A 22881-nucleotide genomic window follows, 5' to 3' on the forward strand; every position below is an offset into this window, starting at 1 on the left:
TGTGGTTTTCATAGTATTCACACCTTCATTACCCTGCCTTTCATTGTTTCTTTGCCTTTCCAGCCCTTTAGCCTGAGTTTTCCATAGGAACAGCTACTGTACTCTATTGAACTCTTCTTGACATAATGAGTCTACCCCTCCCATGGTTCCCTGTTTCAAGAACCCTTCCAGATCTAGGTGTTCTCTATCAAGAATATCCTGTAGTTCATGGTCCTCCATTTCCATCTCATGTTGGGTCATATCCTGGTCCATCTCCAGTTCTGCGTCGCTCATCATCATCTCTTTTCGTTTATTGATATATGGTGTTTGTTCACTATCTTCTTCTTTCTCCTCTCCACTAGACTTCCTTCCATTGTGTGATCTACTTTTGTTATCACTTCTTCTTCTTCGAGTACTTGGAACCTATTCTGACTGGGATGTTTCCCTTCTGTTTGATGTTGCTTTGGCCCCCTTTTGCTCCCTTTTCCTCTATGTACCACTTTGTGAAAGCTTTCAGTGTCTTTCATTATGTTAGCTTTACTCTTGTTCTCTAATTTACTGAGAGGGCAGTCTCTGAATAAGTGCCCATGCTCACGGCATATGCGGCATCTAAAAGGAATATGTTCATAATCTACTATATGCACCCATTCTTCATCATACCAAGATGACCTCATTCAGTAGAGCTCCAAAGAGATCCATCTCCACACATATTCTTGCTGAGGAAGTGTATTTTCCCCTTTTGGTGGCCTCAGAAGCTTTGACAAAATTCCCTAATTTATTTCCTATGGCAGATAATGATTCTGTTTGCCAGTAATCAAGAAGTAGGGAGTAGAGTCTTACCCATATTGGGACCGAAGTAAAAATCTCTTGCTCTAAGACAAAATTCATCATCCACGACTGCCTGTAGAGGCCTGCTGCTGCATAGAAGTAGGGCCCTCCTTCAAACACCCTATCTTTATCTTCAATATTTGTAAAGACCACAATGAAGAATCCCTTTGACCCAAGATGTAGGTCTATGCTTCCTTTTGGTTTCCAGTGGTATTTAATCCATCTTCATAAATATTTGTTAGTGGGCCATAATCCCATGAATTTACAAATGATATCATATGTCTGCATGTGTTCCCTGTGCACCTGCAGAGCAGGATCATTGAAAACTACTCTGGGTGTGACCTCAGCTTTGGGTTTACATGGTCCCTTTTGTGCTTTGTTCTATGCTCCATGTTCCTTGTCTTCTTCCTCATTTTCTTTTTTGCTATTATTCTCCCTTGATTTAGTACAATCTTACTCATCTTCCATGTTCCTTTTCCCTTCTTCTGAAGGACGTCTGACATTTTCTATTGGGTTCTCACCTCGGCTGGCCACGACCTACTTGTAGGAGGAAGTGGAGCTCCATCATTTCCACCCTTCCATGGAGGTCAACACCTGCAGAAGCCTGAAAACCCTAGCTATTCATCTGCATTCCGAAGGACATACTAATTTTTCGAAGAGGAATTTACAATAACATCAAGCTAGTCGCATATGTTAAAAATTATTGTATTCTATGTTGACGATGATTAATTTTTATTGGGACTAGTATTGTTTATTTAACTTTTAAAAAATTAAGAAATTAATTGAGACTTTTTAATATTTTATTTCTGTGATTGAAAAGAAGAGAAAAAATCATTAGTAAATCAAGAAGGCTGGTAGTATAGTCTTAGTATCACAATGGTGACACTATTTTGTCCAAGATGTTTTAGAAATTGACAAATGGTCAATTTCACTTTGAAGCTCATGAGAATTAGTTCCTATCTTCACAATGTTCATTTTCTCTTTAACACTAGTAAAGAAAATAAGATAATTCTAGTTCTCAATATTGGGGTTGATCACCTACTTACAATATCCTATGTAATATCTCTAGGTAACCTTGTAAATTTGGATTTAACGGAGTTAAAAGAATATTGTTTAATTGTGGGCCGAGAAAGATAAACTATAAGTATATATATATATATATATATATATATATATATATATATATATATATATATATATATATATATATATATATATATATTGTTTTGTTTTATTTGCATAATGCTTGTGCGTGGACCATGATAAGGAAGCAATGCTAAAGAAAGCTCGCACCAGGTAGTTGGAAAATTATGGGTGAGGTACTTACCTACTCAAGCTCCTCCATTGAAAATAAAAACTTCCAAAGAAAGAGAAGGAAAAGAGGGTATTCGGAACCTGAGGTAGGAGGAGAGAGAAGACAAAAGAAGAAGAAGCAGAGAGATAAAGTTGAAGAAGACTTGAGCAGTGAAACACTCTAGAGCTAACTAGACATTAGAGTCTATTTAGAGCTTGCATGCTCATACTTTTAATCATGGTTAACTTTCCTTGTAATCAGATTGCCTCTCGGAATAACATTCTTATATTTTCTATTATTCTAGAAACTACTCTCGGTATGAAGCAAGCTTAGGGGGAGATATTGTATTAGAGACTGATCTTAGGGCTAGGTGGATCATTTCTTTCCTAGTGGTTTGTGGTATATCAGGACAGATATAGATTCACATAAGTGTCAAAAATATGGTCTTATAATTGTTCTTAATAATGAATTGGTAACATGGTTTTGTTTAAAATAAATATTTATGTTATTTCTATAAACAATAGATATCTTTACGTTCTGATTATTATATAGTAGAAATATTTTGATATATGACTGGCATAGCAGAAATGTTTGCAAGAAGGGGAACTTGATCTGAACATCCAAATCAATGGAATCAAAATGCGTAGGGTACTCTGGGACCGTTAAACGGTGAGGGTGCTACGACAGGAGATGGGTTAGTTTCCCAACCTGGTTGTTGGATAAGAAACAACTTAGTAAATAGTCTCATTCCCTCAAGGCCAAACCAAAGAGTTGATTAAAGAAAACAAAAAATAAGATGTGGACAAGTTTTTATAGCCTAAATTTGAGTTGTGAACTTTATTTTTTATTTTAAAAACTATATAGACTGCTGGAAGGAGATTGGTTTAGTATCCAAGTCAAGCGAGGGAGTTGGAAACTTGGAAATAGTCCCTAAGCTTCCCAGAGTCGAGGATGTAAGCCTTGGTATTTTACAATCATAAGAAAATAAGAAACAATGAAAAAGGTAATTAAATTCTTAATTAAAAGAAACGAATGCAACCCTATGTATGCAACTATTAAGAGAAAAATATTATTAACAACTAGTAAAACTATAAGATAAGTGGATCCTTTAATGGTATAAACCAAAATCAGAGATATGGTGACAAATAAACTACTAATTTCAACCGAAACTTATACATGTCGAACCAAATATGCATTCCAACAAGTGTAAATAATTTAAAGAAAAATAGGCATGCAAGCATCAAGATGCTTACACAAAATAGATGACATAACCATAGAATTTGGAGCCACGAATTATAATATGAATAATTATTACAACCCCTTCTACAAAAGACACCATAATTTCAATACAATTATTTAAGTCATCTGCAGTGATATGTAGAGCCCCTTTTGAAAGAACCAAAATTAAGCATCATATGATAACTTAGTATATTAAAAAAAAATCTTTCATGGGTTCATGCATGACAAATTGACCCTTTTAATATCATAACTGAGTCTATAATTGGGTCCTGACAGAATTATATCTCTCCCTTAATTCATCATAGAACTTTCGAAATACAAAACAAATAGCAGCAACTATTCTAACCTTATTAGGGCTTTTCTAAAAAGCGAAGGCCGGAAGATTCTCTTCTTTAACTCGAAACCAGAAAATAAACTACACCTTGAATGAAATGAGAAGGTGAGAATCCTTTTCCTTACATATAAAGTTGAGCAAATATGGATGGGTATAGAACCTAATGGGATTACCTGAAACACAATGCCAATAATAAATTAAGGTTCCAATTTTGTATATAATCTATGAAGTCAAAAAGACAAGCACAGGATGGATAGTTAAAAATAAAAACCTACTTGGTATATATAACTCACTTAGGACATAAATTCCATAAATGAGTCTAGGGACATAAATTCCATAAATGAGGACCTTTTTTGGAAAATTTCAAATGGAAATGGTGGAAATCCCAAAAGGTCATGTGGAGAGAGGACACTTGTACAAGGGTTCTAGGAAACGTTTTAACCCTTCGGAGAAGAGGTCGAGAAGATAACGCCCCTGCAATAGTAAAAACCTTCACTGAGGTTTTGGAACTTCTTAGCAGTGCTATAAATCCATCAACTAACGAGATATCCCCGATATGAAGTCCCAATTAGACCTCACATTGTTTGGTTTAGGAGTCCCATCCAGTATAAAGGCTTGGTTGTCAAATCCTCAAAGATTTTCCTTAGCTCTAGCTGTCAGCATAGGAGAGTAATGTAATGGTGTATTTGAACAACAAGGTGAGTTTTCCTAGTGAGTGTGAAATGCAACCATGTTTAGGTTCTCTTACTACAAAAATGGGGGAGAAAAGTGACACTCCAAGTGGGAGGTAATAGTACCACCTAGGAAGAGACACACATGAACTAGAAAGGCATGTCCAACATCCAGTGGAATAGTCCACATTGGATGCGATATTCATTACAACAAATGAACAAGGGAAGATCTGCCTAACATCGAGTAGAATAGTCCATAATGGATGCGACGGTCGTTATAATCAATAAGTAAGGAAACGTCTACCCTAGTATCCCGCGGAATAGTCGACAATGATGAGACAATAGTGGCAACCATTTAGCACATTCCCAACAAGATAAACACTAAAACAACTGGAATTTTTCAACTATCTTAATACATGTGAAACAAACATGAAATATAAATGATCACAAAGTAGTCTTACAAACATCCATAAGTCATGCATGGAAATGTGTTGGCCTGAAAATTCTTCTATAATTAAACAAATGTTTGAAGACACATATTTACATCATACATCAGTAGACCCAATAGCGGGACATTGAAGCCACTCCTTGCTCCTCAAAGAACTGACTGAAACTCTATGTGCTTTATGGGAGGAGCCAAGGTGAAAAATTCCTTTGCTCATACAATGAGGGTATCAAAGAGTCACAAGGGTCAAGCATCACCCCTTGGTTATATATACGCCCTCATTGTATGAGAAAATTATTTTTTTGCCTTGGTTCATCCCTCAAAGCATAGAGAGTTTTATTTAGTTCTTTGAGGAGCAATTAGTGGATCCAATGTCTCACTACTAAGGCTAGTGATGTACGATGTAGATATGTGTCTTAGAACTTTTTCTGAATTACAGAAGCCTTTTCAAGCTCGCGTGTTTCCATCCATGACTTATGGATGTTTGTAAGACTATTCCATGAGAATTTATATTTCATGTTTGTTTTCATATGTACTAAGATAGTTTAACTATTTCGGTTGTTTTGGTGCTTATCTTGTTGGGAATGTGTTGTAATGGTTGTCACTGTTGTCTCATCCTTACACACTATTTCACAGGATACTAGATAGACCTTTTCTTACTTAGCAGTTATAACGACCGTCACATCTACTGTGGACTATTCCAATATATGTTAGGTGGATCTTCCCTTGTTCATTGGTTGTAACGACTATCACATCCACTATGGACTATTCCATTGGATAATGGACAGACCTTTCTGGTTCATGTGTGTCTCTTCCTGGGTGGTACCATTACCTCCCACTTGGAGGCTCACTTTTCTCCTCCATTTTTGGAGTAAGATAAGCTAGACACAGTTGCACTACACACTCACCAAGAACACTCACCTTGTTCTTCCAAGAAACCATTGCATTACTCTCTTGTGATGAAAGCTAGAGTCAAGGAAAATATTTGAGTATTTGGTAACTGGGCCTTTTTCCTTGATGGGACTCCAACACCAAACAGTGTGAGGTCTAATTGGTACTTCATATCGGGGAGATCCCTTGGTTGATGGATTTCCAACACCGTTAACAAAATGGTGCTAGAAGGAGGGCCAGATGATAGGTTGTGCCCATAGAGTCTGGTCTGAGTCTTATTTAAAATGGCTCTTCCTGAAATCATAATCCCGAGATGTTTTTCTAAAGAGCTTAATTGTTCCATCCCTGCCGAAGTGATTAATGACCTATCCGAGATTAAGTTCGATGGTGAGGGTGAATCAACTTTTGGTGAACATCTATGGAGATTTATATGCCTTTTTCTTTGTCACAGAATATGTTCTGAAGATGTCATAACTAGACTACGCACCCTCACATTCGAAGGTCGTGTTAGTCAATGGTGTCCTACATTACCCATTACCTATATCCCTTCATATACTCAGTTTAGCAGGATATTGCATCAAGCTCTCAATAAGTATAACCACTAAGCATTCTGTGAAAGAATATGTTGTCTAAGAATGAAGCCTGATGAATCATTTGAGGATTTCTTTGATCAATTCCTTCACCTCTATTGTGAAATTCTTGAAAAGGATCTAAAATCATATTTTTTGACACAAGACTTTCAACGCTTGGTTCATGTCTCCTTATATGATGATCTTGAACCTCATGTTTTACCTTCTTCCCCAACTCTTGCAGATCATGAGGAACCTCAAATTTAATAGGAGGAGCTTACTACCCCTTTTTCTTCTTGTCCTCCTCCTTTTTTCAGTCCCAAAATGGGTACCTCCTTACAGCGATCGTAAAACTAGGAAATTTATGAATCAAATCTCTAGCCCATCTTCTCATTCTTCTCTTGCTTCAATGGAGAAAATTCCAAAATGGCTCAATAATCGTACAATGAAGACTCACTCCTCCATTCCGCAAGAGGATGCCACTGTTCACAACTCTACTCTCAAGGATGATCTAGATTTTTTTTATCCTATGTCTTCCTCACATCCTAACTCTTTGTACCATGACCCACTTGATCAATTTTCTTCACTAGCTATTTATTCACATTCTCTTGATTCTCAGGTATTGGCTCAAATTGTGATAAGGTAAAACGAAGTCACATTATGCAGGTAAAGGAGCAGAAAGGTCACAACACTATTAGTTTTTCCTCTCTATTTAAAAATATTTTGTGTCAAAGCAATGAGATTCCATTCTTGAAACTCTCAATCTTATAATCTCGGTGGAAAATCCAATACAATCAATTTTTTCAATCAATCCCCAGCCTTCGGAAGTAATCATTCCAATGATGATAATTCTATTTCTATGTGTCATGATGAATTCCAAAGCACATCACATGGTCCATCACTTACTCATGAAGATTTCAATCTATATCTACAATCTGGTTCAGTCAAAGAAGAGGCTCATATCAAAAATTCCCCCTCACCTTGCTATCCTTTGTGTCCTACAATTCGCAACACATCCACCTGTGATGGAGATACTCCATGTTCTTTTGTTTCTTCATTTGATGATTTATCCCCTTGATTGGCACAAGGTGGTGTGACTATCAATGATGAAATTGAAAACAATAAAATCATAGAGAACTCTTCCCACCCCTCATCATATTTTCTTTTACATGAAGACAACTCTTCAAATTAGCTTCTTCATGAAATCTCACAAATTCAAATATCTTTGCATGTACTATCAGAAGAGCCTCTTCAATTAAGTAATCTGATTGTTGTTGAAGCTCATAACTCATTATAAAGTCTTTTGGTCAGCCAAGCTTCTGATAAGGCTATCTTGGAGAGAGCTCTGATAGCATTGTAATGAGCCTTGTCTTCTCCATTACGTAGAGCTAATATATCTCTTTGGATGAGCAGGAAATTGTGGCTGTATCATTCCATTATCATAACTAGTTGTTGGACATGGATGTATTGTACAAATGGAACTTACACTTCTTAATATAACAAGATCCAGCACATTTGATGCATATGTTGTATTGTATTCTATGCTATTTGGTTTACTCTAAATGATATATGTATTGGTTTTCTTATGCATGCATGTATAGCTATGTATGAATCTTTCTGAAATATGTCATTGGTTTAACAATCACCTTGGATTGCTTGCTAACTTGCCTTCAATGTTCTAATGCATCTTTGCTCATGTTTTCCCTTCCAAGCCACGACTTATAATTTGAATAATTATTACAACTCCATCTAAAAAAGACACCAGGAATTTAATACCCTTACGTAAGTCATTTGAAGCGATACATAGACCCTCTTTTGAAAGAACCAAAATTAAGCATCATATCATAACTTAGTATATTAAAAAAACAAGCATTCATGGGTTCATGCTTGACAAAGTGACACTTTTAACATCATAATTGAGTCTACAATTGGGGCCTAATAGAGTTATCTATCTCACTTAATTCATCCTAAAACTTTCAAAATAAAAAACAAATGAAAATAACTATTCTAATCCTGTTAGTGTTTTTCTAAAAAAACAAGGTTGTATGATTCTCTTCTTTAACTCAAAAAGGAAAAATAAACTACACCTCGAACCAAATGAGAAGGCTACGGTAATTTTCTTGGCATCCAAAGTTGAGCAAGGATGGATGGGTATAGAGCGTGACAGGATTACCTACAACACAACACTAATATTAAATTAAAGTGCCAATTTTTTATATAATCTGTGAAGTCCAAAAGGGAAGAATGATATGGATAGCAAAAAGAAAATGACCTAGTACAAATAACTTTCTCGGGAGGAAACCCCACCAAGAAACATGAGTCTAGGGACAGAAATTCCATAAATGAGATTTTATTTTTCAAAAAACGTCAAATGGAAATGGAAGAAACCCCAAATGACCATTTCGAGATTGGACACTTGTACAAGGATTCTAGGCAATGATATAACGCTTCGGATAAGAGGTCAATAAGATAATGCACCTGCAACAATAACGACCTTGACTAGGTGTTTGGAAACATATAGAAAAAGAACAAAAAAGTAAAAAAATAAAAAATTAGTAGAATGAAGAAACCCTCGATAAAAGAATGCTCTAAAATAACCTAGCAGATAACTTTGAAGATACCTTGAATACCATGGTAAAGGTGTCAAATTAGAAATTTTCCTAGGCATAAAACCATCGCTATTAGCAATGAGTAAGAAACCAACCAGAATGCATGAAAATGAGACCAAAAAACAAGAGGAGGGTAGGTTAGCTTCCCTTTAACCTCTCCAGGAAATCGACACCGTGAATTGATCACAGATCCATTGAGTCGTCGATTTGGTGGAAGATCTTGGGGTGGAAACTACTAAGTGGACGGTCCAGATAGACCATCTAGAGTGTACGGGGACCATCTCCAAAAATACCAAGGTGGATTAAAAACAACCTACTAATATAAACACCATAATCCTAACCATATCTTATCTTTAATTCCAGTACGAAACCTAATGCTTGATGAGTCAATCAAAAGATTGACCCTCGGAAAATATGATAAATTTAATGCATAAGCTCTTCAATGAAAAGGAATAATCTTAATGTATTGTAATTCATGTAATAAAAATATAAAAAATTACATTTTGACATTTAATTACTGATCTTTAAATTAAATTGTTGATTTGTCATTATACGTATGTGACAAGTGGTATTAGAGACAAGTTCCAACACTATGGCCCCTTTGGGTGATAAGCAATTATTATAATTTATTTTTGTTAACAAAGAGCGGAAAAGGAACATCATGGGGAGAGTTGGGCATACACAACCAATAAGGCCAATGGTTGGAGTTGGCCTAGTGCCAACTATAGAAGCTAACGCAAATATGTGGGTCAACTTGGGGGAGGAATCTCAAAACACCAATCTTGCATTGTTCAAAACAATATAATAGTTAGAAATTGATATGGAAAGATTGAGGCTTGATAATGAAAGACCAATTCAAGAACAAGATAAGATTATGAAGAGAATTTTTGACAGACAAAACCACAGACACCCTATTCCAAGCCCTCACCATGGAAATAGGGATGGGACACATAGAAAAAGAGATGATAATCTAAAATCTTAAGGAGATCAAGAAAATAATGAGGAAGAATGTAATAATGTTTCTTGAAATAAAGGACCTAAAATATAGAAATTTGAGTTGCAGGGTGAATTTAAGAAAATTAAACCTCGAGTGTTTGATGGTGAGCAAGAAGAGGTCATTGAAGCTTGTCTCATTAATATGAACAAGTGTATTTATATTTATGAATATGACCACAAATTGAAGGCTCAGTTGGAAATTTACCAACTACAAGGAAAAGCCACCTTATGGTGGGAAGAGGTGAAGACAATACAGAAAATTGATGAGCATGAAGCAACATCGGAATATTTCCAAAGACATTTTAAAGATACATACCTAACTGAACAATTTTATGATGAAAAGGAAAAGGAATTTCATGATCCTAGATTCGGGAAGCTTATTATGGATTAATTTATAATGAAATTCACCTCACTACTGAGATACATTTCGTATATACATTTTTTTGTCACATTGAGCTTGTAAAAATCTAAAATTCTAACCCCTGTTGCAATTCCCTGGAAGTGAACTTGCATGTCTTTCACCCCACAATGTGAATTTAAAAATTCAAAGCTCAAACCCGAAAACAATATAATACAAACAAAGATTAGATTCTTCTTAATACCCAACACACACATGACATTGTCTATTAGTTTAACAAATCCATTAGGTAATGTCACTAAAACAACATTATACCCTTTAATTTCATGTTCACCATCATCTCCAAGATATATGTTTGTTCCATTGTTAGTTTCATGAAAATTTTGAGACCACTACTGATTACAAGATAGATATATGGATGGAAGCTCCAGAATAAAAAAAGAAAAAAAGAAAAAAAAGTATTTGTATTAATATCTTTTAGTTGATAATGTAACATGTATAAAAAATAGTCTAACGTTTTTGACTCTAGCATTCACTATTTCTCCTTTATCAATAAAATCACCAATGTGTCTCTTGTATCTATTTTTGGACTCATGATTTGAGATGACAAATCATTCAGATTGGGGAGTAACTAATTATTATATTTATAACGTAGATGAATGAAGTGAAGGTGTAACTATCCAATGATGCACTATTTGAGACAATGGCCAAGGAATGGATGAGAATTTTTTTATGCATAAATTATCCTTTAGATATGGGATTGTATTGTAGTAAAATTTTGGTCTCAAATTGGTAGTCGATGTATCGAGCTATCTCATCAATGTAATTGATGCTCATACCAAGAACCTTATGTAAGGAATGAAAATCAAGGTATATCTTTAAAATTGATCTTTACCTTAGCATTTAATATTAGAATTTACTGAGCCACTTGCTATAGATATAAAAAAGGATCTAATTTATTTTATATCCTATATATTTAATTTTAATTTTACGAGTAGATGTACCATATAATCCAAAAATTCATTCACTTACCACATATCTTGTTAGAAAAATGATATCATTTATACTTATATATATTAATCATGAAATATTATGCTATAATCACTTTCAAAGATTAAACTGAAACATGAGATAGCCTATGATTAAGTTTTTAATGATTATATAAAGTATTAATTTCTATAGTTTAATATTTAAAATTAGTTTTAACAGTTCATCTTCTTCCCACTTATATAAAAGAGAAAAGATGTTTAAGATCTCAAGATTCTATAAGGAAACATATCCAAGGTAGTTTTGAAGTGTGTTTATTTCTTCTTAATTACTAATAAGAAGTAGAATTGGAATTTGAAATCCAATTAGTTTGATTGATTATTACAATGTGAAATTGAAATTTGAAATTCAATTCATAAGCAATAGTAAATTTTTCATCAAATTTCATCTATGCCCATAATTTTTCAGCAAAGGAGAAATTGTTCTTTCTGCTAAAGAAGAGAAGTACAGGTATTAGTACGAAATATGAAAACTTTAAAAGGTTCAGGACTCTATCAAAAAAACTTGAAAGTAAGTTTTCTAAATAGAAACCATCTAAACCTCTAACTAATAAAAAAATAAAAAGTAACTACCAAAATTTGAGCGCCGATGAGCCTAGGAAAGAAAATCTTGAAGAGTGCACATATCTGCCACATGGAGCACTAAACTCATTGACACAAGGAAATATCAAAGAAGAATATCACTAAAATTTATGCATATAAGAAGAAAAACTAAGAGAGATGGAGATTCAGAAGATGATTATTTGAGGGAACCGAAAGGCACCTTCTCCAATGAAGTTGGTTATATTGATATTTCTCCACCAAGATTGTGCCTTCATCTATTTGGGGACCTCTTTCAGATAAAGAATATTCCCTACAGTTTAGTTCTCTATTAATGTGCTAGAAAGAACCCCTAGAAGTGGAAATTCAATGCTTTAATTCTATCCTTCCAGCAGATAAGATCTAACACATTTAACTGATGAAACCCTTTAAGCCATCGCATAAGACATTGTGAATATCCTTGAATATGCATTGAAGCCACTTTGATAGAAGCAACAACCAGTAGGAGGGCCCAATAGGATGTTAAATATTCTTTGTTATTAGAACCTTTCCCCATGTTGAAATAAAGTTTCACCATCACATTTCCATGGATTTTTATTAAAGAACCTCTACCACATATTCCATTATGCTGGGATCTATTGAAAAATCCAAAACTATTTGCAAAGGAAGCTATGGGAGTAGTTGTAAGGCATGTATATATAGGAATATTCTACGTTTTATAGCCATTATAAAAACCAATAATATAGGGCAATATAGATTGAATGCTAATGAGGAAATTCCAGATTCCCCAGACCACATAGATAGGAAGGCATTTGTGGTTTCACATGTGATGGTCCCACTAGCAAATACAAGTCTCAAGATAACTTAGTGGGCTTGTAACATGAATGTTGAGGCTCATGAGAACTTTCGATGGAGCATTAGATAAGTCACATTGGAAGAAAATATGCTCTATTTTGTTAGTCCCTTGTTTACAAAGAACACATACATTTGTTCCTTTAAACCCTCGATGTGACAAATTATTCCAAGTTAGGATACGGTTTTCTAACTGCAACCAAATCAAGCACCTGATCTTTGGAGGAATGTCCCAATTCCAAATCTCTAGGTGCCACCAATTTACTTCTGGACCAATATGTCCATAATTTATTTCAAATAAATTTGTCATTGTTTGAGGCAATACATGGATTAGATCAAATTTTAAACTATCATTATAAAAAATATTTGAGTTCACCATATTATAATATTTTAGCCTTATCATATGATTTCAAAGATATCGCTTGAAATTGATCTTAAATTGATGGAAAAAAAAACATACTCCCAACCATTTAATTATAAAATAGACAAAAGTACAACTAAAAATAAATCAGTCAACTATGAATTATTGTTTCAAACATAGTACATAACTAAATAACCTAATATAAATTGAGAATAGAATTTAAATTTACTCCTAATATTAAAAAAAAATAAAATTATTATTATTTGAAAAGATAAAATTCTTATTATATTGAATCATGTAAGACACAGGAGACTCGAAACCAAATCAAATGTATATTAATCAATCTCAAAGAATTATGTACATGTTGTACATATAAATACATATAGGAAACAATTGGATTAGTTCTAGGGAGTTCTTGGACTCTAATAACTACTCAAACTGACCCAAGGTTAATCCCGAGGATTATCTATCTAACAGTCCCCCCTTAATCCGAAGAGATATACCAAACTCCAAGAATGAGAGCTCAAAATAAAAATATGAATCTCATCCAAGAGCTGAATGTCTCTCAAGAAATGGTTTTTAATGATAACTACAAACCAATATGGAAGAAATCAAAGTCTCAACCAACACCAACTCTGGAACCTTCATACCGGTTCTCAAAACAACCAAAAATGTGGTTTTAAGGTGACCACAAACTCTGGAACTATCACAGAAATTCCCCAAACAATTCCAAACATGGAAGTTCTCAATCAATTTGATCAACTAAACTCAGACTCAGACTCGTTGTACATCTCGAACTCGAACTTGTAGCATACCATCAAAAATTCCCCCCTTGTCGGATACAGGGTGAGAAGTACTCTTCATCACTACAAGGTTAGTCATCACTCTTGAACATATTCGTTGATATGACCTGTAAATCTTCTTAGTTGTTTTCATCCAATCATAAGAAGAAATCCATACGAAATTTACCTTCTCTCTTGCAGTTTTCCTCTTTTTGGAACATCTATTTGTATGATGATTTCTCTTTCCACCATTCTTGCATGAGTGAATATCAAAACACCGATCTTTTACATGTCCAACTCTGTTACACTGTTGGCATCTATCAACTTGTTCTTGAAACAACACCATGCAGAAAACCAGCACTTTGGCATTGTATCAGTTTAGCAAAATCTGGAATGTGAAAAGATACATCTAAAATATATTTCTTATAACCCAAACGAATTTTGTGTTTATTGTGTCTAATATCCTCCCATGGCTTTATGAGAGTTTTGGGGATAAAAAGCTTCTTGTAAGAAATTTCAGTTGCATCCAAATTTCTTTTTGAAACCACTGCATTACTTTGAGCATTTTCTGACTGATGATCGGGATCAAATAAACTGTTATTCTAAAAAACAACAAGTTCATAATTATTCTTTTACAATTCTTCTCACTGAAACTGGGACTTAAACTCCAAGAATTTAATTTTATTTTCACATTTTACACATGATTTGATGTCAAAAAGTGTTTCCTTATTTACTTGGACACTGTTATGAATAGTAGATGACGTTAAATTGTTCAACAACTGTAGAAAATCATCGAATTTGGTCATGTTCTCCAGCAATCAACTTTGAAAAAAGGGGTCTCGGGTACCACCGAAGATGCACCCAATAAAAAAAAAATTATGACGATTTAGTCGGGTGTTGGGCTCAACCGAAAATGTAGTCGTTTACAAATGAAATTCAAGAATAGAGAGATGAATAATGTCATATAGCTACAATTACACAATTAATAAATTTGATCTCTTCTCCATACAATGAACACCATGAAATCTCAAATTTGTTGTGGGTTATATCCAATATGCATGAATTGAAAATTTATCATATAGTGACATGCTCAGGGTCTCCAACCCATAAAAACTGAAATCATTTTCACAACCTCCAAAGATATCACCCAAAATTAGCTATAAAAAAATATCTTTCAAAATTGCCTCTATAAAGATTTGAACTTGATACCTTCAATAGACCAAATAACCATATAAACTTCACCAACGACAATGTCATTTTCCCTTCTTGATTTTACATCCATAAACTTTACCTCCAAAAGTATATCCCAAAATTAGCTTTCAAAAAAAATCTTTCAAAATTGTCTCTATAAAGATTTGAACATAAGACCTTTAATAGACTAACTAACTATATAAACTTCACTAACCACAATGTCACTTTCCCTTCTTTATTTTATATCGATAAACTCTGTTATATAAACTTCAACAAAAAAAAAGAAAAAACTTGATGTCATTCCCTAGAAGCTCCTTTTCTCCACTTTCCATCAATCAAAATTAATCCATTTAATGAAAATAAGAGAAGAAGGACAATCCTTACCACGTATTTTGTCTTGCCTCCTTCTACGTAAATTTTTTTTTCTACTTCACATTAAAACTACTTTTTATCTTGGCTCCTTTTACAATCTTTTTAATAGTGAATTTTAGATGTGAACATCCTCAGGGCATCCTTACTCCTAGGTGTTTTTTATTCTTTTCTCAATTGAAAGAAAATTTTCACATCTTTCTAAAAAAAAATAACATTCACATTAGAAATTATTACTCACTGGTTTGAGATACCTCTCTCTGCTACAAGCTTCACATAGTCAGTTACTCGATGGTGTAAGATTTCAAAAGATTCAATAGTTTGGGTATCTCACTGGGCTAACCTTATGTTGCACTCAACTATCCTCATAGCCTTTACTTCTTGCTCCAACATAGATTCCACATTTTTTTCCTTTTAATTCATAGATGCACCAAGCTCTCCACATGTTCAACAATTATCCTCAAAGCCTTTGCTTCTTGGTTCAACAAAGATTCCACATGTTTTTTTTTACTTTTAATTCAAATATGCACCAAGCCCTCCACGCGTTCAAATTAGCCTCTGAAGTTTTAGTTTTATTCAATTTGATAGAGAAAATTAACCATTCTCTCATTCAACATAGAATCTCACCTACTCTGATACCATTATAAGACACACGAGACTGGAAACCAAATCAAATTTATAGTAATTAATAACAAAGAATTATGTACATGTTGTACATATAAATACATATAGGAAACAACTGTATTAGTTCTCAAGAGTTCTTGGACTCTAATAACTACCCAAACTGACCCAAGGTTAATCCCGAGGATTAGCTATCTATCAAATCATAATATGCTAAATGAAAATCAAATCTCATTAAATGTTTCCATCAATATCCAATAACTTACAAAGAAAAGATATACCAATAACATATGTGGAAACTTTTGAAAATATTCCTATCCCACTTTTTTCCACCATCTTTGTAATGAAAATCAAAATACGAATTGGAATAGTATCCTCTAAACAAGCCATAAGGATAGCAGACATGCCATATAGGCATTGAATACCACACCATCAAATTCTAAGGATGCTCAGGTTGTATCATCTAAAATCTTAAATAAATAAGCAGAGAACATGAAGCAACCACCCATTATAGTTCTCTAACATTATATAGCACAAATATGTGATTCTGAAGTGTCATGCATGACTCAATGATTTTCTATTGAGCATTCACAAACATTTTCAAAAAGTGGACTCATTAGGTAGTAATATAAATGGCGCATAAGGTTGAGAAGTAATGGAAATGGTATAGAGGGCAATATGGAGCATTAATTTTCAAAAATATTTATGGAAATTCCTACCACCCTAGTTTGATTTCTCAAAACAATTTTTAGCAGTCAATTGTAACAAAGTTACAAAGTTATCCATATTTGGATTGTATCTATAATTTAAATTTTTGATTCATTATTAGTTTGAGTTAAGATTCTAATAATAGAAATATATATATTTTTTGTTGGCCAATATTAGTTTAGCATTGATCAATTTAAGTTATACTGTTTAATTTTGAGAAACAATTATTTATTTTTCAATATTATTAAAAAAAAAAAATTTCAAACATTTAATTGGACCATAACATTGAAGGTCTTATTGTAGCCCATGTGCCATGTGATAACTCCCCTAGATTTTTTGTCATAATTTATGGCTGTAGTTGCAATATTTATGCCATGATTTTTACATATTTATGCTATGTTTTTTCATTGTTAAGATTCATAAGAAAACCACCTAAAATTTAAATCAATGAAAATATTTCATACTAGTGTAAATAACATATTTAGCATTAGTTACTACACACCATAATTTAATCAAGAATTTTCATAAAAAAATGAATAGGATCAAGATGGAAATAAATATACATAATTGGATGTTTTTGTTGGCATTATGACATAGATTTGGAACTATGACACATGTGTTGTCCTTGATGGAAACTCACTCAGATGACTGATCACAATTCAGACTCTCAAAATGAAGAAAGAAAGGTATATGGAGGTTCCTCATTGACCAAGGCATGTGTACATTTCGGTTAGCCGACCAAAAGGCGCATATGGCATACACAAGCACTTTCACAGTAGGAAAGGCGCGTACATGTTGGGAAACTTAGTTTTCGTATGTGGTATTTGGTCCATAGTATTTTGATCCATGGTATTGGTCCAACGTATCCTATCCAAAGTGTTGACCCCATATATTTGGTCCAAGATATTGGTTCTAAGTGGTTTTGGTCCATGGTATTGAGTAAGGCCTAAGACTATAAAAGGAGGAGAAGATCATTAGGCAAAGGCACTAACGTGTTGAATATCTAATGAAGAGAAAGATCTAGAATATAGGTTATTGGGTTATGGTGGACAGCAGGATCTGAATCAAGGATGAACCTTAGCGCTTGACGAAGGATAAGATCTAATGATGATTCAAGATCTTAAAGCTTGAATTGAAGTATCTTTGTGTGTTTTCATCTTTTATCTGAATAACTGGCACATGTTGTAGACTATAAATATGATGATCTAGGTATAACTGAAGTCTAGAATTGTTGCAAAGTTTAAATCATCATTTATATATCTGTACGTATGTTCACCTTAGAAAAGGCACGTATACATGCTGGTTCTACATATGAAAACAACATATACATCTTAAAATTGATTTGCAGATCTATACGCAAGTTCGCCTTGAGAAAAGTGTGTATCTACACAAGTTCGACACATTGAAGTAGTGTATACCTAATTAAAAATGCTTTAGCTACATCTGTTTGATGTTGCAGTGTTCTGGGTTCTGACTTAGGTTCTAGTTACTGTTACTATATTCTAGTTACAACATTCTGAGAAGTGATTGATTGATTCAGTTTTGATTGTTGCAAAGGAGATTGGTTGATGTAGATATAATTGATGGTTGATTGATGTTATTGATGGATCCAGTATGCAAATCTATGAAATGTGGTCCCTCGAAGAAAAGAGAAGGTTGTAGCCTTCTGTAGGCCTGCACCTACATACTAGTAAACACAACAACTAGTACAAGAGCTAGGGGGTTGTAGCTCGCTTCCAAGAGAAATTGGAGAATGAGAGAAGGTTATAGCCTTCTGCAGGTAGAAGCCTGCGTATTGGTATAAGTCTGCATCAGTACAAAAATTGTAAAAAGAAGTTTCTTATCAAAGGAAGATAGAGATGATTACTGTACGTGGTTTTCACCTACATTAGGTTTCCACCTTATATCTTGTGTTCATTTGTGTGATTGTTTGTTCTATTTTACTACACCTGGTTACTATTTATATGGTTTTGATGCACAAATTAAAGATCAATATATGATGAATTAACTAAGTTATAAGTTTGAAGAGTATGCGTTAGTTGCCTTACATACAACTGCGTATACATGCAAGTTTAATTAACAAATGTAGCGTATATAAATCTGATTATGAAAATGAAATATTATTGAGTAGCTAATATTGATTCAACCCCCCCGCTTAGTATTATTTCCAACAATTGGTATCAGAGCAGGTCCTTCAGAAGAAGCTTGATCGCTTGAAGGAAGATCTATCATCACGAGTAACTACGAAAGAGATGGATCCATTAGACCACCAATCTTTGATGGGAGAAAATTCGTGTATTGGAATGTAAGGACTACAACTTATCTTCAATATCTTGGAATAGATGGATTGGAAATCATGGAAGGAGGATATACATTTCCATCAGCAATTCCTATAGATATGACAGGTAAGAAGCAATATGAAACCAATGCCAAGGCTATCAATACATTATTAGGGAGTCTGTCACAGTCAGAATTTGTTAAGGTTATGTAGCTCAAAACTGCCAAACAAATATGGGACAAGATCATTCTAAGCTATGAAGGAGACAATTAGGTAAAGCGTGCAAAACTTCAATCTCTCAAAATACAATATGAAACTCTTAAAATGCATAATGATGAAAGTATCACTAGTTACTTCTTACGCATAAATGAGATTGTTAATTGCATGAAGAAATTGGGCAAAGAGATAAAAGAAGTTACTTTAGTTGAAAAGGTTTTAAGATCCTTGTCTACTAAGTTTGAATCAAAAGTATCTTCCATAGAAGAAAAGCAGGATATTCAGACTATTACTATGACACAGTTGCACGGAATCCTAACTGCTTTTGAAATGAGAAAAGGAGGTCCATTAGATATGAGAGAAGCTGCATTCAAAGCTTTAGGAAGAGAATAATTTGACGAATCATGACATATTTCAAAAGGAGAAGAAGAAGAAAACTTTGTTAAGAACCTTCAACGGGGTTCCGAGAGATTTAGAGGTAAACTACCTTTCAAATGTTTTGCTTGTTGAAGAGTCGGTCGTTATGCTATCAAATGTCCTCATAAAGATAACCTTGATAAAGTCAAGGAATCAGGAAAATGGAATAGAAAACAAAGTGTAAGTAAGAAGAGCTACTATACTCATGAAGATAGTGATGGTTTATCAAATAGTGATGAAGATGAAAATAGTAATGACTATAGACTTCTAATGGATTTTGAAGATGATTATTTCTTGGATTCCTTAGATGAAGATGACCCTTATGAAGAAATCTCTAAACTCAAAGTCTATTTAGAAGAAAAGAATATGATTACAGATACTTTGACATTCCAAGTTGCTGAAAGAGAAAAACATAATGAAAATCTAGAATGTGAAATTGTGGGTCTAAGAAAGGATATTAAGGAAACAAAAGATCTCAATCTTAGATTTTGTAAAGGATCAGAAACCTTAAATGAAATTATCAAAGTACAACGTTCTCCTCTGATAAAGACAAGTCTTGGATATACTGAAGAAGCATCCTAAGCACAGAAGCTGTCAACCTCCACTAAGAGTTATCTTGATGCAGCAAAGAGCAGTGAACATTTTGACAATCGACAACAAAGGCATAAAGCAGATCACCAAGTAAATCAAGCTCAATTTACTTCAAGGATGAATAGAAGGTACAAACCTGAGGTAAATAATACTCAATCTACCTCAAGAATAAATATCAATCACAACTACAATCACCAAGTGGTTGAAGGGAAAGTACCCCTAGGGTCCTTTGGGTTAAGACTCTACCAGACTGAAAATTGCTTATTCAAAGAAACACACACACAACCATTATCTTTACTTTAAGCAAATTCTAATGTTAAGGGTACGTACCTAAGGTCCTACGTTTGAGAAGGCCTTTAGGGTCCAAACCCTTCTTGGAGTTCCCTTATTCTTCTTCGACCTGTAAAACAAGCAAATCAAAGAACACAACAATACATGGACAAATACTTATATGAAAACCATCTCCATGCTATAAAGTTAGTTATAAAAATCTTTAACTAACTACTTGCATAAGAATTCAAGACAAGAATCTCATAAGCATAAAGAAAGATTTTTTCAGGAACCGAGACGTGTTTCTTTTATATAAAGGCAAATAAAGTACATATAACAGAAAGATATCACCTGAAACACCTTCAGCAGGCTCCAAGCAAAGCTTCCTCCCGGATTCGTTCCAGCCTCAAGCCTCCAACAAGAGCTCCTTCCAAGTCTTACTCAATGCTGATATAAAGGATGGATGATCACTAATACACATGGAAACAAGGGTTTCCTATGCAAAATGGGGGAAGTGCAGAAGGCACCAAGGACTTCAGACCTGGTCTAAGGGGAAAAATCTCAGCATAATAATCTTGCTCTCTTTTCTCTCTCCCTTAGGCCTTCCCTTTGATGTCTTTTTATACCATCTCCAAAGTAGTTTTTTAGTTAGGAGTTGGTTGGGAACAGTTGGGCCACGAGCACTAACAGGTGATCAACAGGTAAAACCCGTGATCTCCGCCCGAAAATGAGGAATTATTTATTTTTTTAAGTGTTTTAATACATACACGCAGGTTGGGTATACACAGACCCGCGTGTACACACGTTTAACTCAGGGCAATGTCGCGTATAGGGAATAAAACACTGTTTTTTAAATTTTTGGACCAGGTCTGGAAGGAGGGGTTGCCCTAGGCCATGAGTGCAGCATCACAAACCATAAGAGTGAGATTTGGAGCTATAACAAATGCCCCCTAATGTATGAGGTCAGAAGGGGAACATGATGGCCGAAATATACTATGTAAGAACATGGAAAGGAAGTCTTGTCGAAAAACCGAGGAGGACTTCACCGGAATTCAGCCTGCCAAGCCACCAAAAGGAGATCAGAAAGAAACACTGTCTGAGGCGGGCATACCCATGCTCAGAAAAAGTAAAGCATGTCCGCATATCAAGTACAAGCGGATCCACTAAGTATACAAGTATAAATGACTGGAAGATACATAATGGATCATCTGATCATAAGGAGCAAGTACATGTCTGAATATCACATATAAGACTGTCAATGATGCTGAAAGATACAATGGATCACTGATATCAAACACTGATCCCAAAAGGTACCAACTGAACATGATGGAATAGGATGGTACTACACTGCAAACTCAGGTGCCAGCATATAGAGTGTCGCCGTGACTGACTGCAACATATAAGGTGGAGCGGTATCAAATAGCAGCAACAGGAGCAACTGTCAAGTGAACCAATGAATGCTGATACAACCTGAGGTCTTCACCGACTGCCGTGGTACATTTCTACACCATGGGAATAAATGATCTGAAGTCGACCATGTGAGAAATCGTTTGATTACCAGTCATTGATGTATACCGTTAACAAACGCGAGACTACTCACCGATAATGATAATGAGCGTCAAGGTACCCAGTACAATCTAACAAGTGTGAATAGATGAGATGAAGTCGAACACCTGTAAGAATCTATCGATCAGGAGATAATGATGGTTTCCCACTGTCGATAGCGAAGGATCTGCCACTAATGACTACAAACCCCAAGGTACTGCCAAATGGACTCTAGATCTTTGCCCCAGAGCAATGAGTCGGAGTCGATAGGGAAAGATCTGCTAGAAGGAAGGCATTAAGGCATCCTCCATCAATCTAGCGCGAGTGTAACCCGTAGGCCAATAATGTGGAAGGAATCGGACGAAAAAGATGTAGTAACCCAACCGAAGTACGTTCCCGGCGTACACAAGATGTGGCTAGCGCATGGCAGAAACCCTCTGAACCAACCAATAATGAAAGCTGACATAGAGGCGAGGAATCCACCAATAGGGTAAAATGGAAACCAAGGTACTGCACGAATCCCAATGTGTGATAATGTATGCTGATGTCGAACACAAGGGAAACCACTCAGTCAAAGACCCATGATACTGATCGATGTTGAGCACAAGGTGACCTATCAATAATGAAAATAGGGCCAGGGTGCGGCTCTAGGCCTGTCCTCAGAGCAAGGTGTCGTCGTCGATAAGGACAAGACCCGCCAGCAAGAAGTCAATGGGGACCTTCTCAAACCGCACGAGTAAAGGACCAATATAACTGATGTGATGATAGACATGATACTGACAACCAGGGATGGCCGACTGAAAAATGAGTCAAGAGACACCGCAGAAAGGCCGACTCAGGCTAACTTCCCTTGAACAAAAGCACGACTCAATGTGACTACG

This window comes from Pinus tabuliformis, chromosome 7 (genome assembly GCF_031772625.1).
Source record: "Pinus tabuliformis cultivar Carrire ecotype Pingquan chromosome 7, CPIR1, whole genome shotgun sequence".
NCBI lineage: Eukaryota > Viridiplantae > Streptophyta > Pinopsida > Pinales > Pinaceae > Pinus > Pinus tabuliformis.